Source organism: Euprymna scolopes, chromosome 1 (genome assembly GCF_053919585.1).
Source record: "Euprymna scolopes isolate OS-2025 chromosome 1, ASM5391958v1, whole genome shotgun sequence".
NCBI lineage: Eukaryota > Metazoa > Mollusca > Cephalopoda > Sepiida > Sepiolidae > Euprymna > Euprymna scolopes.
In genome coordinates this window covers 24,713,357-24,733,303 of record NC_136482.1, presented here as the reverse complement: position 1 = coordinate 24,733,303, position 19,947 = coordinate 24,713,357, and the positions used below count along the sequence as shown (strand labels likewise).

The 19,947-nt window shown below is 33.2% G+C and overlaps 1 protein-coding gene and 1 pseudogene across 1 annotated transcript in view; one reads left to right on the top strand and one right to left on the bottom strand.

Annotated features, from left to right (window-relative positions):
- The window catches only part of LOC145287598 (WD repeat-containing protein 25-like), a 137,477-nt gene that overhangs the window by 4,224 nt on the left and 113,306 nt on the right, over positions 1-19,947 (top strand). The window lies entirely within an intron of this gene.
- Positions 18,184-18,310, bottom strand: LOC145284229 (U2 spliceosomal RNA; annotated as a pseudogene).

Genomic DNA, 19,947 nt, shown 5'->3' with positions numbered 1-19,947 from the left:
AACGCCAAATTCAGGTGTATACAGTTCTATCCATCTATCTATCTATTCACTATTATATAAAAAAGAACTTTATGTATATGTGTGTGGGTTCGTTTCCTATAGACTGTGAAACGGCTGGGTCGATTAAAAAATGTTCCTACGTAGGAATGCGTTTGATAAGTATCGATAATCGAAAAAGTCGGATCAAAGAATGAAGTCCGATTTTGATCCAAGTTAACACTTGTATATAACCTAACATCACAAGTGCATTTGAGAAGTCTTATCACCGCACAAGCAGGAAGACCCATCATATAAAATCAACTGTAGATTTCTTTTTGTAAAACAGCCGCACGTGCGAAATGAATGCTTCTGTTTAGAGTACAATTGAACCATGACACTTGACTTTTGCATTTTAAACTTTAAGTGAAGCCACTGGTTTTATAAAATCAACAGTAGATTCTCTACAGTACAATGTAGGCCAAAATGTATTGTGCACTTAGTTACTGCGAGGAGGCATGAGAAGCTTCCTCCTGGTTCATTGCGATGTTAGTTTTCCTATCTAGAGCAGACAATCAATCGATTTAGTTAAAAAAAAAACAAAAAAAAAACGAGCGATTTCACCGATTTCGATAAAAAATAAAAGTGTAGGAGGATTGAACATTTGTTGATCCTCATTCAATCCCGGACAACGTCGTGTCACCCTACTAGTGTTAATATTCATATACGGTGGACTATTGTATGTGTTGTGGTTGCAAGGTTGAACAATACTTAGTAAGGAAATACAATGGAGACGCAAACAACAAGATAACGCAATAATAAGTGTATTAAAGAAAAGGTATATTTACAATATGTACAAATGACGGTGTCGAGTCAGAGAGTCTTGGTGGGAGGACATGTACGCTCTTCGGCGTCACTTCCGGTGGCATTTGAGTAAGACACACCAAGGCCAACCTAGGCTTGCCATTTATAGTGTTATGTTATTCGCATATGCAAATAAGTGGTTGCCACCACAACAGTATGGTTTTCGATAAGGCACGTATGTTTCATACTTAAATTTAAAAGTTCTGCTGAAAAAAATTACTTCGTTTTTATCTCCATGTCAAACAATCTGTATTATTTATTCTCCTTTTATCTAAACGACTGCTTGGTGTGCTATGGAATACGTTTCGAAAGTAAGGCCTGTTATTTTTTTTTAACTACAACAACTAAAACGTTGAAGAGCTACGAAGACGAGAGTGGTATCATAAAAACAAGTGACCTTTCGTGCTTCAGAATTTATTTTTCTACATAGCCACCTCTATTCTAAGTATACTTTGCTAGCTTCTTTTGATGCCACGGTGGTAAAAGTCCAGAGCGCCTTTTGTCACTCAATCTCTGTCGCCACTTTGAAATCAACGAAACCATCTTCCAACTGTGCTGACATCAATTGCATCGGCTTCTTAATCATTCAACAGGCGTCGGTAAATGTTGGTCGGTTCAATTTTTCTGCATGAACGAATTCAATTACGCATTTCTGCTTTTGACATACATCACGCCTTGTCTTGGCCGATTTCCATAAAAAATTATACTTATTTTTAAAACTTTTGAGCTTCTAAAAAACAAACAAACAAAAAAACAAACAAACAAACAAAAACAATGTTATTTATTTTTGAAAAACGAGGCCAAAAGGGTGCGACATTATCAATAGCAAAATAAATTTTTATGCGAATTTATACGCTGTCTCTTTTACAAAACTTTCGCGTTTAATTGATTCAAAGCTTAAATGTCAGAATGAATATAAAATGATTATTTTCTGTTTCCTTCTTTTCGTTATTGACTGACTTTGCCATTTATCTTTGTCATATTCGCTTCTTTTCATGCAGAAAGATAACAGAAAGAGGCGTTGCTGAGTTTTGTTTATGTCTTAGAGAAAATTTACTTAGGAGAGAGAAAGAGACTAGTATTTATATTTACTTCTTAAACTCAACTTTCTATTCTAACAAAATGAGTAATGAGATTATCAGTTTTCTATATTATTGGTCGTGTCTCGTTCGCATTGCTTCCACCATAAAAACCTTAGTTTTTCCCGCCCTTCAGTTAATTAAAATATAGCTTCCATCGATGGATACATTTATAAACTGTCATCCAATCTTCAGCCTCCGTCCCATCGACGAAATATAGCATCCCTCTGCCTGTTCTACAAGTACTTTAACGGTGAATGCTCCGACGAACTGCAAGCATTTGTACCCCTCGACGTAAATACCCCCGACAAACCGACAAGCAGCAAAAACACCACCCCTTCACAGTAAAGATCCCTAGATGTAAGAGAGCTTTCTACTCCAGTAGTTTTGTTCCCCAGAACCGCTAGACTTTGGAATTCCCTTCCGAGTTCCTGCTTCCCCAACTGCACTGACATGCAAAAGTTCAAGTGTAACGTGAACCGACATCTTGCTGCCCAACTCCCCACATAGTACCCCTGTAGCTTATGTCCCTGATAGTAGCCCCCTACATCAAAGTTGCAATGTGCCTTGTTTGGGGTGAAAATGTAATAAAAAAAAAGCAAATTCTTGATGAGCCGTCCCCTGAAGTAATCCAATTTACCGAATTTCCACTACTTACGATTACTACGCCATTGCCCCAATAACTACCGTACTAATTCCTTATATATGCACCCTTTATCCAACTACTCGTAACATATCATTAACCACATACCCAAATCCATCGAAAATAAAATTCAGCAAAACGGAAAATTTTCAATAAACACAAACCCTTTTATGAAGCAGCTCTAAAAGATAAGTATATTAATACCACCATCAACTATATTGCCCCCCCCAACAATAAAAAACACAGATTTAGGAAAATTATTTGGTTCAACCCTCTTTGTAATATAATGATTAAAGATAAACTGGGAAAAAATTCTTCAAGTTAGTTAACACCCACTTCCCCCCAAATAATATAAAATCTTTAATAAAAACACCATAAAACTCAGCTACAGTTGCAACTATAACCTTGAAAGAATAATTAAAAAACATCATAGAATATTTAATAACAGCAACGATTAGAAATAAAAATAAAATAAAAGATAATGATAATAAACCAAACCCAAACCATAACCTTAAATGAATAAAAATAACAAATACTAATAATGGACAAGATAAATGCAACCGTAGATCCAGCACACTCTGTCCACTTAAAAATAAATGTTTAATAAAAAGCATAGTTTACTAGGCCACTATATTTGTCCAAGAAAACCCGAATAACAAGAAATATTACGTAGGTATGACTTCGTTAGATTTCAAAACCAGATATTATGACATAAAAGTGCGTTCAATAATAAAAAAACATCGAATGAAAACAGCACTAACAAACCAATACTGGGAACTCAAAGAAAGTGTTTGTTCGCCGATAGTTGAATGAAAAATAGTAAGACAAGCAAGTACATGTAGGGACCTAGACGATGCATGTAGATTATGCCTGAATGAAAATTTTGCTATCCTATTCTTTTAAAGAACCACAGCATCTATTAAACTGTAGGAGAGAAATTGCGAACAACGGTGTGCACAGGATATATTTTACTCTAGGATAGCGTTACAAAATAATTTTAAATTGACAATAACAATAGAAAATAATAAATAAATAAAATAATAAAAAATAAAACAAAATAAAATCAACATACATATGCATAAATAATTTTATTAAAAAAGTAAAAATATAACATAATATCCGAAGTATAAACCAAAACACAAAACTAAAACTACACCTAGGTTGAAAGTAGGTCAGCTTACTAAGCACAAAAGTATATCTACCCTTCCCATAAAAACACACAAAGGGAAAAGGGTAAACCTGGGGTTAACTGTATCTTTGTCCTATAAGTGTCCGCCCATTGGCTGATTAGGATGGGCGCGATTACAACTAAGAAGCTGATTGGCGAAAATAAAAATGCGCGGTAACTACAACTTTTTGCATAAACCTGACAAATTCTCAGGAGGATGAAATGCGAAATATTCTGTGTAGCTTAATTGCCATATATATTTTTTCATAACTTACTATATATATATATATATATATACACATATATATATGTGTGTGTGTGTGTGTGTGTGTGTGTGTGTGTGTATAATAAAATTATACTTCAAGGTAAAAAATTATTCAACGTTGTATATATTTCGACTCAGAAACAGCAATTCTTCCTCGTTTATCTTGGAATGTGAGAACTAAAAGACATAACAAGGGAACTGAAAGTTACGAGGTTGCTGACAGTAAATCTAAGGTCTGTTTTTTTTTATATTCCTGAATTAGATTTAGAATTATAAACAAAACAAAAATGTTTAAATTTAGTTTTTAAACATTTATTACCTAAACGATATCATCTTAATGTAGGTCGCATGTTATTTACAATACCCCCCCTCCAGAATGTCTTCCTTATTTCTTTCCTGCTTGGTAGAAGTTTTATTCGTCTAGCAACACTGATGACGAATCACAGCCAGAAACAAAGAGGAAGATGAAACGACTCATGCAACGAACACTTGACAGAACAACGACCATTAAAAGAAACAAAAAAGCCTGGAAAAAACCATAACACATAAACACACGTATCTATGTATAAAGATGCTTTGTTTGGTTTATTGATTACTTATTACTGAAAGCATTACATATCCAACTTCAGTAAATACATTTCAATTTATATGACTCATTACTTAGCTTAACCGTCATCAATTTAAGGGGAATAACCTTCGCCACCTAATAAAAAGTTTTTCAATAGATGTGGATTATTTGCCTTGTAGACTTCTTCTTCTTCTTCTTCTTCTTCTTCTTCTTCTTATTATTATTATTATTATTATTATTATTATCATTATCATAATAATAATAATAATAATAATAATAATAATAATAATAATAATAATAATAATAAACAACAATACACTGAAAATTACGCAAATTCATCAAGTATTTTCTAAACAATGAAACACATTTTAACGGCAAAATATATTGTCCGCTTACGTTAAGGTTAACACCAAAGGGACATAATTCAGTATACATCATCAAAATAATATCAGATATGAACCGTTTCCCGATCAAATTTGAAATTTGAATTTATTTTGCAAAAAGAAGAACACTGGGTGATTTGTATAAACTTTTGTGTAGAAACGTTTTTTTACCCAACAAGCATTTACATAATACTGTTTTTGCGTAATTACATTTTTTTTTAATATGAGGTAAAACTGAATAAACGTGCCTAAAAAAACTATTCAAAAGAAATCAAAACAATATTAAAGTGATTATTAAAAGTTATATGTTGCACGTTGTTATATCAGTGATATGTATTTATTATCAATCTTTTGGTTAGAACCAACAAAACAACTCACAGTGCATTGTGGGAAATAAACTGTACACGTTCAACATGTCGCCTCGTGTTCCAACCTGTTTTTAACAATAATCCATAATCGGATTTGTAATCTGTAGTTATCAAGCTAAGAACAACATGACGGAATGCGTAAAGTAGAAGCTAATACTCAGGTTGTCATTAATCAGTTACTTACAAAAAATATGTTGCGGTTAAAGGTACAGGCCTCGCTTTTCTTGTGAGTAGTCGTGTAGTGTGAATGGATCTAGTGTATGTTGTACCATGGCGATAAATTAGTAACAATCGAATCAGGTAAATATCAGGTTTAGAGTTACTTATCTTTACCTAGAAAAGTCTGGGATTTTTATCTCTATCTAGAAAAAAATCTAGGCTCACTCTATTTTACATGAAAAGTCTGTGATTACTTATCTTTAGAAAAAAATTATAGGATCGCTTATGTTAATCTAAAAAAAAAAATCCGTGGTCAGTTATCTTTATCTAGAAAAGTATGGGGTCGTTTATTCTCATCTGAAAACGTCTGCCAGCTTATCTTTACCTCGAAAAAGTGTATCACCCTAGAAGGTGACTATGTTGATTAATAAAGTCGAATTTTGACTAAAAGTTGTATTATTAGTAAGGCCCGAAACTTATTGAGCAATGTGCTATTAGAACGATATTACGTCACGAACAGCACAATAAATCTAATAACAGTTGAATTTCAATATAGCTGATTTTTGCAGTCCATGGGAGCATCCATTATGCAATTAATGAACTCTTTGTTTTGTTGCCATTCAAGTTATAACTGCTCCATTTGGAGTCGTGCTCTCGTTTGTCGTCGTGAGAAAGCGAATAAACGTCACTATCAGCCAGATTGTTTTCCTCTCGTAATCTTTGCCGACTTGACCTCGTTCAAGCGCCTCACACGAAGCCTCCACTCGCTGACACTTATCTAGTTTGTTTCCTCTTTTTCTAATTTATTATATGCACCAAGCCTTCGTCCCATGGCGAACACTCAACTATGAATACGCAAAATATATCGAACGCTAAAAACTAAAGCACCCCCCCCTCGACTTCCGGTCTTTTTATGTAATATTGATAAACGTTATTAAATATGTCTGCATCGTTTTGAATGTCGATATGAACTCATATTAGCGCTTGGACAAAAACTAGACAGTTCTAATCAGTCGTTTCCATTGCAATATGAATTCCCCCAGCATTTGCCCGCTTTTCTATAAACACCTAAGCATATGACAGATTTATCAGAAACATGAACGGAACCTATTTACTTATCCCCATCCCCACGAGGGCAACTTTTGCCGCAAGGTCAGTTTTTAATGTGTGGAAAATCCAATTTCTCCAAAAGGACATTCTGAACTGAGACAACAAAAAATATGTCTTAGGTCTAGAAAGGGGTCGTCTTTACTGACGAATGAGAGAAAAATATGTATATATAAAGTGCAGTATCGGAACAGATGTCGCACTTTGCTCACCAAGTTGTCAGAAAAGCTTACATTTTTTTTTCTGAAGAATCCAATTAAACCAAATTTATTCGGTTTATAATAATTGTCATGAAAGGACTCTGCTACTAATTAAAACATGATTTTTTTTTTTACAATATAAAGAAGTAGCGTCATCAGTCATGCGCAGTGCGCCCCGCACTTTGCTTATTTTTATGAGTTCTGTCTAAAATAGATCAGGTTAGGATTAGATTCTAACTTTGCATGTTAAAATCAATGAAATGCTCAATATAATTGCAGAATAAACACCATTGTGAAGCGCATCGTGGAATAGCGAATAATTATCTTTGTGGGTTTATGCGGAGGCATAAATATAAAAATTATACATGGCATGAATGGATTCTAAATTCTGGACTAAATAATTAAATCATTTTTTTTAAAACATCCTTTATTTTGTCTGTTTTGAAAAACTGACAAAGATATTAGCGAGACTATTCTATAAAAGAGCCAAAACTAAACTCACCTTGATCACTTGAGAAATATCGTCAACGAAGAAATATATTTCTTATATTCTTACGTATACTTTGTGAGTTTTGCGGAAGCAGAAATATAAGGAAAAGAATAAATGAATGAATTGCATCCCATTAAATAAGTAATCATCTTTATTTATTCACTACATCCAATATTTTATCTGCTTTTTTAGTGGGGTTAGTATAAATGATCATTTTGTGTGTGTCTGCTTTTCACTCTTACTGACACCAAACAAGGCATAGTGCCACTTAGTCGTAACTATTTGGAATCATATGTGCAATGTTTTTATTAATCAGTTACTATTACATCAAATAAAATACACTTTATACAGCTAGTGTTTATACGAGGTCTTTTATTCTCTTCATTTTTACTGTTTCTGTTCGACGTGTCTCACGAGCGACCGTTGATTGTTTCGCTTGTTTGATAAACTAATAAAGACTTTTCTTTTTTCAAGGTTTATTTGGAGAGAATAGACTTAGGTGAGAGAAAGACCAATGTAGTCTAATTGTTTTCTTTCTTAACTTACTCTCTAACTTAACGAAATAAATGACACAGACGGACTAACATCTAAGTAACATTCGTTACCATTATCAGTTCTCCACATCAGAGGAACTGCTTAATTCTTATGGTTGTCCTGATATGAAAAGTGTAGGTTTCTCTCGCTCGAAAGACGTGACGCCATTCCTGATTGTTTTTCTATTTTGGCTGCAACGTTTGACTTCTACTCTCTGCCTCTACACGTCTTTTATTCAACCTTGTGAATGATTACGTTTGCAGATCAATTCAAAAGCCTGTCAAAATGTACAGTTGTAAACTAAATCACTACTAATCTAATATTGAACTTAATCACTACTAAACTAATATTAAACTTAATCACTACTAACCTAATATTTTTCTTAATCACCACTAACTTTATATTTAACTTAATCACTATTAACCTAATATTTCATTTAATCACCACTAACCTAATATTTAACTTAGTCACTGCTAACCTAATATTTTACTTAATCACTACTAACCTAATATTTCATTTAATCACCACTAACCTAATATTTCATTTAATCACTACTAACCTAATATTTCATTTAATCACCACTAACCTAATATTTAATTTAGTCACCACTAACCTAATATTTCATTTAGTCACCACTAACCTAATATTTAATTTAGTCACCACTAACCTAATATTTAATTTAGTCACCACTAACCTAATATTTCACTTGTGAATGATTACATTTGCAGATCAATTCAAGAGCATGTCAAAATGTACAGTTGTAAACTAAATCACTACTAACCTAATATTGAACTTAATCACTATTAACCTAATATTTCACTTAATCACTATTAACCTAATATTTCACTAAATCACCACTAACCAAATATTTCACTAAATCACTACTAACCTAATATTTCATTCAATCACTAATAACCTAATATTTAACTTAATCACTATTAACCTAATATTTCACTCAATCACTACTAAAGTAATATTTAACTCAATCACTCCTAACCTTATATTAATTTAATTACTACTAATTAATATTTAACTTAATCACTATTAGCATAATAGTTTACCTAATCACTACTAACAATATTTCATTTAATCACTATTAACCTTATATTTAACTTAATCACTACTTACCTAATATTTAACTCAATCTCTAATAACCTAATAATTCACTTAATCACTATTAACCGATGATTTCATTAATTACGACTAATCTAATATTTCAGTTAATCACTTATAACCTAATATTTAACTTAATCACTATTAACCTAATATGTAACTTAATCACCTTTAACATCTAAGTAACTTTTGCTGCCATTATCAGTTCTTTACATGATGGGAACTGCCTCGTTCTCATGGCTGCCTCGAGAGAACTGGTATGAAAAGTTTAGTTTTCTCTCGCTTGAAATACGTGACGCCATTCCTGATTGTTTTTCTATTTTGGGCTACAGCGTTTGACTTCTAATCCCTGCCTCAACTTTACTCACACGTCTTTTATTCAACCTTGTGAACGATTACGTTTGCAGATCAATTCCAAGAGTCTGTCAAAATTTATAGTTGTTAACTTAATCACTACTAACCTAATATTTCACTTAACGTAATATGTAACAGATCTACGGGGAATTGAGTAGTGAGATGTCAGTTTATATTATATTTAAACTTCTGTTCACGCCAAACCAATCCATCGCTAGATTACAACGGCAAACCAAAATTTTACACCCCTAAATTTTATATTAAAAATAGAAGAAATCTACAAAAAATTAACAACTCCTCTTTCAACCTATAATATCTTCTCTTGCAGTATTTTTTTCAAACAGAACTTTTAATCTGATCCTCCAAAAACTATAGATCTATACGACCTGTATATTCTTACTCCAAGTCTAAAGATGTACGTAGTAGCAATGGATTTACGGATTTTACCATTTTCAACCAGCTTTAATAATTGTATCTCGTTATTGTCTAAATGCATTTCCATACTTGGACATCAATTTGAATATCCTCTTTTCTATATAGTCCTTCATATATTACTGTTGAACTTTGAAGCTTTCAATGTTTATGCTAACCAGCAATGTTATAGCACACCTATATAAACATCCTTTGATAACCATTTTTCACTGAAGAAAGAAGCCAGATTTTTGAAACTCTATGAAACAAGAAAATAATTACCATTATCTTGTATTCCTTTATGGACAACTAGCAAGGAGACTCAATGCTGTCCGGGTTGAATGGGAATCATCGAAGGTTTCACATTTCCAATACATCGTAATGGGTGGAATCGCCCATTTTTTAATCAAATCGATTTATTGCCTTCTCTTATCGGGAACTCGTCGCGGTGGACCGGACGGGAGCTTTACATGCTTCCCCGCTTTGACTTAGTCCACATTACATTGTAGTCTACATTGCACTATAGAGAACCTACTTCTGATTTTATAAAATTATTTTATATAATGGCTAAAATTAAAGTTTAAAATGTAAAGGATCATTGTTCAGTTGTGCTCGAAACAGAAACATTCACTTTGAGCGCACCCCTGTCTTATCAAAAAACATGTTCTTAGTTGAATACGCTGAGCTTTTCTGCTTGAGCCTTTCTGCTAAAATGCATTTGCGATGTTTTGATCAAAATCGAACTGTTCACTCTTTAACCGGATTTTTTCAATTATTGATTTTCGATATATATGGGAGACGTTCCTTTGCAAAACCTATCAAAGAACACTCTCAGACATGAAAAAAAAATAGTGCGAAATTAAAAAAAAATCGACGCAGCCATTACAGAGTCCATAGGCAACGAACTCACAGAGAGAGAGAGAGAGAGAGAGAGAGAGAGAGAGAGAGAGAGAGAGAGAGAGAGAGAGAGAGAGAGAGACAAATGCCTTTCATATATATTATATATATATATATATATATATATATATATATATATATATGTACAAGTAAATTGTTAATGCTTTGTCGATGTCTTCTATTAATTGTAGGAAGATCTAAATTTAGATTTGACGGTTTTTGAGAGACGTAGATAAAATGTTTATCCCCTGGAACTCTTGCACCAACTGATAATAAAACATTTTCAATTCACCTTCGCTTATCTCTGCCGTCGATCGAACCCGGGAGTAAATTTACTAACAAAAATAGAATCGGAAAATTTTCGAGTCAATACAAGCCATTGTACAAGAAAGTACGTTTTTCACTTTCAAGACGCTTACTAAAAATTAGACAATAAATCATTGGGTCAATATAAGTATAAATTTTAGATTATTTCCCTTTATCCGTGCAAACCTCTAACTCACAAAAGACGGAGAAACAAAAACCTAAAACTCAACACTGGTGTGCTGGCTTTTTCTCTCTTGATTAAGCATACACAAAAGTTGTACAACACATTAAGTTTTAGGCTTCCGCTTTTCCATATTAACTGATATCGGCACATTTATTTTAACCTCCTCTATCTATCTATCTATCTATCATATAAATGGACAATGTGTGGGTATGAGTTCGTTCTCTATCGACTCGAAAACGACTGAGTCGATTTTTACGAAATTTCACACGAAAGTACTTTATGTGCCTGGCAGTGTTCTTAGATCCGATTTGTATCAGAATGTTTTCGATAATTATAGATGCCTTTGTTTTTTTTGTTTTTTACATCTGGATACTCCAATTTTACGAACACTTTTGGATTTTACCGTCTTTGGATCTTCCACTCTTCAACCGAACATCCATTCACGTGAAATAATTTTTCATTTTTCGCCATTCCCTCTACTTCGCTGTGTGTGTGTGTGTGTGTGTTTAAAACTTTTAGAAAGTACGCCCTATAACTCCCTTCATATATATAATTTGTTTACTGATTTTTGGGAAAGAATTCAAACAAAGTGCTCGATTTCAAAGAAAAACCTCTTCAATATAAGAGCTTAATATTTATTTATTTAAAATTGTACAGGTCAGAAAAACATTGGTACCGTCGATTTCAAGCCTGCCCCCCTTATATTAGGCTTGAAACCGACGGTACCAGTATATATATATATATATATATATATATATATATATATATATATATATATATATATATATATAAACTGTTAATTCTTTGTCGACAGATATTCTAGTATTCGGGTTTTGACGCTAGCATCTAAATCTAAATAGGACTTCACTACTGTGGAGCTTTTTTCCTAATTATCTGACCAACAATGTTGATTTAAGCTAATGGCGCCCAGTGCTCCAATGATTAAGCTGCAATTCACTTGGAAACTGGATAGAACATTCCGTTTTTGTTAATTGCTTCTTTTTATTGCAGATTGATATCGATCACAATTACGAATGGCTAGTTCATAAAGCAAAACAACAACTTAACAAGATCAGCTGCTCGGTCTAATCAACAGATGATGACTGGCGATTAGCTACTTCATATTACTTTGTTCCAAACAAAATACTTTTATAAGCTGCATTTATAATACTTGAAAAAAAATGCAACCTAATTGGGGTCGTATGAAATTATATTCTTAAAAGGTCCGTCTCTTCCTTTTTTTTTATTAATAAGTCTTAAATGTTTCCAAAGACAAAAGTAGGACAAAATAAATATCAAGCAGACCAATATTTATAAGACAGAGCAACTAGAAGATAATACATTTAATTTGACAGGTTCGGGCTAAATAGAAAAAAAGTTATAGACAACAAACAAAAAGTGGAAACTTCGGATACAAAACAATAAACGCCATTTTCAAAATGCTGAAGTTATCACTACAAAAAGTGTTGTATTTCGGAACCCTATCACATCCCCAAATCGTTTTAACTTTCTCAGTTTAAAGATATTTTTGTTTTTACTAGAAGGAGATCAAGGCCCAAGACTATTTGAGGATAAGAGTTAACTGCTGGTAGGAAACAGTGCTGTTATGAAATGGGAAAGGGAGAAATGAATGCAAAACACAATAAGCACAATTTTCAATTTTTATGAGAAGCAGAACATATATATATATTGGATGGTACCAAGACACTTCAAAATGTTACTATTTTCAAAATTTACTTTGTTTATTTTTTGTTGTTTAGTTTTTATATATAGTGCTTCCAGTATTTTAAATCTTTTAACGTTTGAATCCATATGAATGATTTTTGTGTTTTCAACTAGAAATTTTCTAAACTGGGAATATGGGCAGCCATGTTGTTTTAGGAGTTGGGAAATAGCGCTTGTGTCTGCAAGGTGTGGGGTAATCGTCCGGACAATGTATTAGTCGTGTGTCCAATGTAGCTAATTAGTGTTGGAGAGGCATTCTCCCAAGGGCATTTGAATTGGTAGACTACATTGGTTTCATCGACTGGTTTGTTGTCCGGGAAGTGTTGTTTTTAATTATAAGATTAGCAGTTGTTAATGTTTATAGTAGATGATAAATCGGATATTATTATTATTATTGACTGGGGATATATATCGATGTAATATATTTCATCTGATTTAAAGTTGTGGTGTAGCTGGTTGCGATAGAATATGGGATGGGGGGGTGTTAATTTGGTTATTATTAGTTTGGTCTAGGTTTCTAATTGTCAGTTTAATTTGTTTATCGACTAAGAAATTGGGGAACTGATTATTAATCAAGACCTCTTTAATTCGATGTAGAATATTTTTTTATTTGAGGAGAACAATTTGGATCGATTAATAATATTCTTTATAATTGCGATCTTGTATCGGTAGGGACATTTACTTTTGAAGTTTAAGATACAGGAATTGGTTGCAATAGTTATTTCATACGGAGAAGTAATGAATACATCTTTGCTGGAGTCTATGAGAACATCAAAAATGAAATACTATTGTTTGTATTTAATTCATAAGTGAAAGCCAGTATGGAGTTTGTTTGAAAATGGTCCGTTAGTTTCTCTATTTCGTTATTATTGTCAGCAAGAATAAGAATATCGTCGACGTAACTAACGTAAACAGACTTAAAAAAAAATAGTATTACCTATTTTATTCTCAAGGTTGGACATATGTATGTTGCTAAAGTTGCAATACCGACCTCATTGCTACCACATCTATTTGAGTGTAAATGTTGCCTTTATGATCATTAAAGGAGACCTCGGTTGTACATATTCGTAATATTTTTTTTAGGATTGTAAGGTTGATTTTAAGTTGAGGGGGAGATGGATTATTGTATATATTGTCCATAATGATATCAAACGTTTCGTGAACTGGGACGTTGGTGAAGAGGCTTCCAACGCCTAGTGAAGCGAGGATATTATTAACTTTTGTTGTTTGCAGAATTTGTATAAAAGTTCTTCGGTAGATTTGACGCTGTATTTGCTTTGTAGGTAAAGAGTTATGAGATCATTGATTGTTTGGGTTAGTTTATAAATAGGACTTGTTACTTGTGAAATAATGGAGTGGAGGGGAGAATTGGATTTATGGACATTACTATATAGGTATCCGGGTTTATAATCATTAATTATTTCAGCGAGTTTTGATTGTCTATTGTAGCACTGTTCGCAGTAATGTTTGATTTGAGTGAAATAGCGCATAGAACATCCATTCAAAATAAACTAAATTCTTTATATAAAGGCTTTATTTTACTTTCTCAAAAGACAAAAACAACAACAACAACAACTAAAAAACAAAAAACAAAAAAACTATATCAATCTCTCAAACCAGGAACTTACCGAACACCAAATTGAATTTCTTAACCTAGGACCTAATTGACACATCTTTAACATATGCAATCACTAAATAAAAAGAGCTGAAATAGAACTTCTATATGAAAATATTATTAATTAAAAAACGAACAAAAAATCACTACGCACCGAGGAATAAAAGACGTACTCAAAGCCGAATCCATTAAAAACAGGTTCTATATAATACAATCATAATTAATTATCTGGAAAAATAACCAATGAACTTAAAAATCACCCAAACATTATTGTTAGAAAAAGTGACAAAGCTAACACTTATGTAATACTTAACACATCTGATTATTTTCAAATACTAGAAACCATTTTAGATGACCACACAAAATTTAAAAAACTGGATCGAAACCTATAAATCAACTAAAAACTCAAAAGGTAGCCATATTTCGATTTTTAAATCACGAGGGAGGAAGAGAAGCTATTATTTAACATGATGAGCTGGGTGGCGGCGATTTAGATTGAGTTATCTCCTCATGGCACCCACTCCCTTCGTCGTGGTCAAAAAATTCAAACATTCAGCTCACTGCCATAAAAAATTATTTTTCCTCTGTAAGTGAAATTTTTTTCGGAGAACTTAATTTCATAACAGGTACGTACAATATAACTTTTTATTTTTTTATTTTTTATTTTTTTAAATATTTTCACTTTTTAACGTCTTGATTAAACTGTACAAGCACCAAAAAAGCTTTTTGTTTAAGTTTAGAATTGATATGCTCGTCCTTTGATTGTATACTTTCTCAGTTGAAAAAAATCGGATAGATCACATTCGAACTCTACAAATGTGAAGACTTAATAATACAAAAATTAAAAATGAAAAGATGCCGTTTTAATCTCTGTCAAAAATATAAACGTTTAATAAAGAAAAAATATGTCAAGACCAGTGATTAAAACTGGAGATTGAGGATCTTAAGTGTGACTCGCTCCTACGCTGCCATAAAGACCCAGACAGAGACACTGTTTCTATTATTATGACTGAAACACTGTTTCTATGATTATGGCTGAAACACGGCAGTGAAACTGTTACGCAAAATGAATTGCTCATTATCTTCAGTGATGACGGCCGTCTTCATCGCCTTGTATGCTGTGTCTGCGTTGAAAGTTGGACACTGGTTTCCTAAAACAAGTGCGGCTGACACACGATTACGAACGTGCATAGCTTATTTCACCGCTATATATTTTAATTTGCTTTAATTTGTCACGATCCGTTACACCCCTGCAGTGTATCGCCTTCTTTAAATGACATTATTCGTAATATTTCGCCTTTTTCCCAAGAGTTTTCATTTTGACTTGAACTTATAGTAATGTTTTAGCTACTAAAATAATTTTTATACATGAGTATATTTTATCACTTTTAGCGGAGAGAAATACTCTCCGCTAAAAGTGACAAAATTTACTCACGTATAAAGATTATTTATCACACATGAGACAAAATATACTCACATATACAGTAACAAAATATACTCACGTATAAAGTGACAAAATATACTCACATATAAAGTAACAAAATATACTCACGTATAAAGATTATTTATCACACATGAGACAAAATATACTCACATATAAAGTAACAAAATATACTCACATATAAAGTGACAAAATATACTCACATATAAAGTAACAAAATATACTCACGTATAAAGATTATTTATCACACATAAGAGAGAGAAAGAGAGAGAGAAGGGGGAAGAGAGAGAGATTAGTATTCTCTTAACTAATTAGTAGATATATTATAAAGGATACATTGGTGGACACAGTGAAGAGACATCTTATTAGGGCATTTCGCTGTTGACGATTATCAAAGGTTTTCTTTCAGTTATATCATTTGTTTTTCTCTTGTTTAACCTCATTTAACTTCATACGTAAACCTAAGGTAATCTTCTCGCATCGTGTTAGAAATCGATTTCCCAAACTCCGTGTCACTTCTATCTTCACTTAGTTCAACCTTGTCAATATCAACACTACCTGGTTTACTCGTTATTTGACATAGATCCATCCATCTTTTTGAATCTTGTATCATTCAACGTGAATATTAGTTTAATTAGTTCTGTTGCATAGAGTCACTATCTTCCTCTGCGGGTCATACACGTTTTCCTTTCGGTTATTTCAGCATGTCCCGCGCACGTCCTATAGACAGACTGATCTCAAATCCCGTTTCTCCGTCAACCTCGATATCCGAGATATCATGTGTCGATTTATGTTTATTTGTTTTGCTCTACTTCGACCTATTTGACTTTACAGAATCTCTCCCTGTCCATCTTTTGTAGGGACTTGTTTATTTCGGAAACTTTGTGTTACTTTGATATGCACTTGGTTCAATAATTGTCAAGATTAACACTAGCTGATGTAATCACTACTCAACATATGGCCATTTATTATCATATATTATGCAGTATGCATAATCATTCTGATCAGATCTGAATTATCAGGCAAAAACAAAAAGTGAAAAAAAAAAGTTTGGTGTCTTTTAAATTATGGAATCAATATCTAACATAAAAACCCTGTGACTTACTTTCATTAGCGCATTCTAATGACCTTACCCGACTGAGTTTAATTTATGATCCTCATTTGTAAAAACTCGCAACAAATACTCGTTTACCTACAACAACTTCCTTTACTCTATTTCTGTGCTTAAAACTAAACGAAAATTCCATGAACAAAGTTTCTTTCCTTAAACTATTCGTTATTGGAACACAATATGGCAAGGCTGCTCCCAACTGACTACAACATGATTATTTTCAAGTCCAATATAAATAAGTACTTGTTGAGCCGTCCTCTTATATAATTAAATTTACATAAGTTCCATCATTACTGATCATCACGGTGTTGTCTCATCTGTTACTTGACACTCATTAGCTCTTATCCTCAAGTGGCCTCCGTTCCTTGATAAGCGGTAACTAAAAGAAAAAAAAGCGATTTAATTTCAAAATGGCGCTGATTTCAATGGATTGTCTATAAAAAATGGGGGGAAAAATAGACGAATATAAAGTTAGTTTAGTTTGGTTTTATTTGTTTCCAAATTTCTTTTGATCCTAAACTAAATGGGAAGTAATTGTGTTTCATGTCAGAACAAGTCAAGACTCGAACACATATTTTCAGCGGCCGAGAACCTAATTAATAAACTTTAATACAGTATGAATAGAAATGTGCAGCTTTTAGATTGGTGTCGCAAACTGAAATACTTGAAAGCTTGGCACATGTATTATGCGCATAAAATTCAGGCTTCTGCCTTTCATAATGGTCCGTCCTGACGATGTGAAAACCACAAAAACCAACGATTAGGTTTAATACCCCATACTTAGAAAATGTCTGTAGTATGCGACTAAAATAATTACCGCCTAACACTCGATCTCCTGTTATAATATATTTTATGTGTCTCTAATTGCTAAGTTAACTTGAAAGTTGACATCCCAATAGGTTTTTAAATTTTGAGTTTAAACTCAAATCACTAGAGTTTAAAGTATAACTAGGCTGATAGCGTGCTCTCGTGTAATGAATGAATGCGTGAATCTAGGATTGACATGAAATTCTTAAAAGATAAACTAAACTGACCGAAAAATGGGCTGAAATGACTTCAATAAATAAAAATTAAATGACTTAGAATGACTTTAATGAACTTAAGGATGAATTGAATGACCTTAAGAATGACTTGAATGCTTAAAAAATAACTGGAATCCTTCAAAAACAACTTGAATGATCTGGAGAATGACTTGAATGGCTTTGAGACTGACTGGTTGTAAAGTGAGTGATCATTTTACATTAAATTAATACAGAAATGTGATCCCCCACTTTATATCACAATAAGTACAGCATGTAGTAAGAACAGATACTACACTTTGATCTTGGCCAAAAGGCCAAGAAAGCTGCGTTTATTTGCTCCCCCCACCAAGCAAATTAGGCACAAGACCGATTTTTAATGTGAGGAGTGAAGGGGAAATGGGGACCAACTCCCCGGGGAGTAGGGGAGCTGGATAGTGACAATTGGTATGAAGGGTTTCCCCTACATTGACCAAGGTCTTATATATGGGCTGCCCCCACATATGGTATTTGCTTGCAGTATCTGCCGGAACAGATATTACACTTTGCTCTAGGTCAAAAGGCCAAGAAAAGCTTAAAAAGCTAAGAACAGCATATATTAACAACAGACCTTTGATCTTAACCAAAAAGGTCAAGCACAAAAGTGTTACGGACAGACCGACAGACTGACCGACCGACCGACCGACCGAAGGACCGACGGACCGACGGAGTGACTTATAGAGTCGCTTGCACGCGTCTAAAAATCTCTTTACTGAGTAAAGAATTAAAACTAGCAATAACACTTATTCATAAAGGGAGTGAGAGAAATTGTTTTGTAACAATCGACTCGTTACGAGTTTACTTTTATTTTTACTCTTATTCACAAGGCATAATGTTACCTGACTGTAAGAGGTTACTACTAGTGACCAAGGGCTCTTCGTAGGGAATTAAGCAGCAACGTGTCTTGATCCTATTTGAATTTCTGAGTGTTACTACAGCCCAGCAAGAAACAGAGGATGAATTGCAAAGTCTAGCAGTGGTGCGATTTTCCTGTTTGTCGGGTTAGGTGGAAGTATTTACACCCACCACTATTCTTTTCCTCTTAGACAGTGTAAAAAGCTTCTAAATCTTATATGTCTCGCATTATCAACTAAGTTCCCTTTTCAATCCCCCCCCCCCAAAAAAAAAATCAGGACAATTAATTCATTTACAGGTAAACAACCGTTATGTGTACGTGAATTCCGAACCTTTTTTTCAATGGACTCATAGAAAACTAGAAAGTTAATAAAAATACATCGGAGTAGCCCTAATAAAAGAAGGAATATAATTTGATTCGCTTCTTTCTAATCAGTGTTTAGTTTACATTTTTTTGTTATACTGGGATATATGTTAAATTGACGAAGATATGATCCTCGTCTAACTGCGAGATTGTATAACGGTCTTGCGGTCGAAGTGAACACCAACTGACGCGATCATCCCATCCGAAACGGATATGATTAAAAAATGCTCTTTAATGCCATCATAGTCCCAGCCATATTCAATAGACCTGACAAACACACACACACACACACACACACACACATATATATATATCTTAGTGTATCTGTCTGTTCGTTCACCTTTTTTCGGAAATTTCTAAGTTAACTTAGAAATTTTGTTTTGACCTTGCTATGATAACGCAATGACTGGTATTCGTGTAATGAACAGTAAGGGTTTAATAGGTATTTCTAGGGATTAGACATCATAATACCAAATTTACTGTAGAAGTTTTCTCGGAAACTACTGACCGATCTAGCTGAAAATTTTGTATGAATCTTTGTTATGATGAGATTCAGCGAACTAAGAATTATGGTATCCATTCGATTCACAGTTAGGGATTAATAGGGATTAGTATTTAATGCAAAAATGAGCACAAATTTAACCATTTTACCAAGTGAATGGGCTACAACTTTTTTAACACACACACACACACACACATTTATACTATA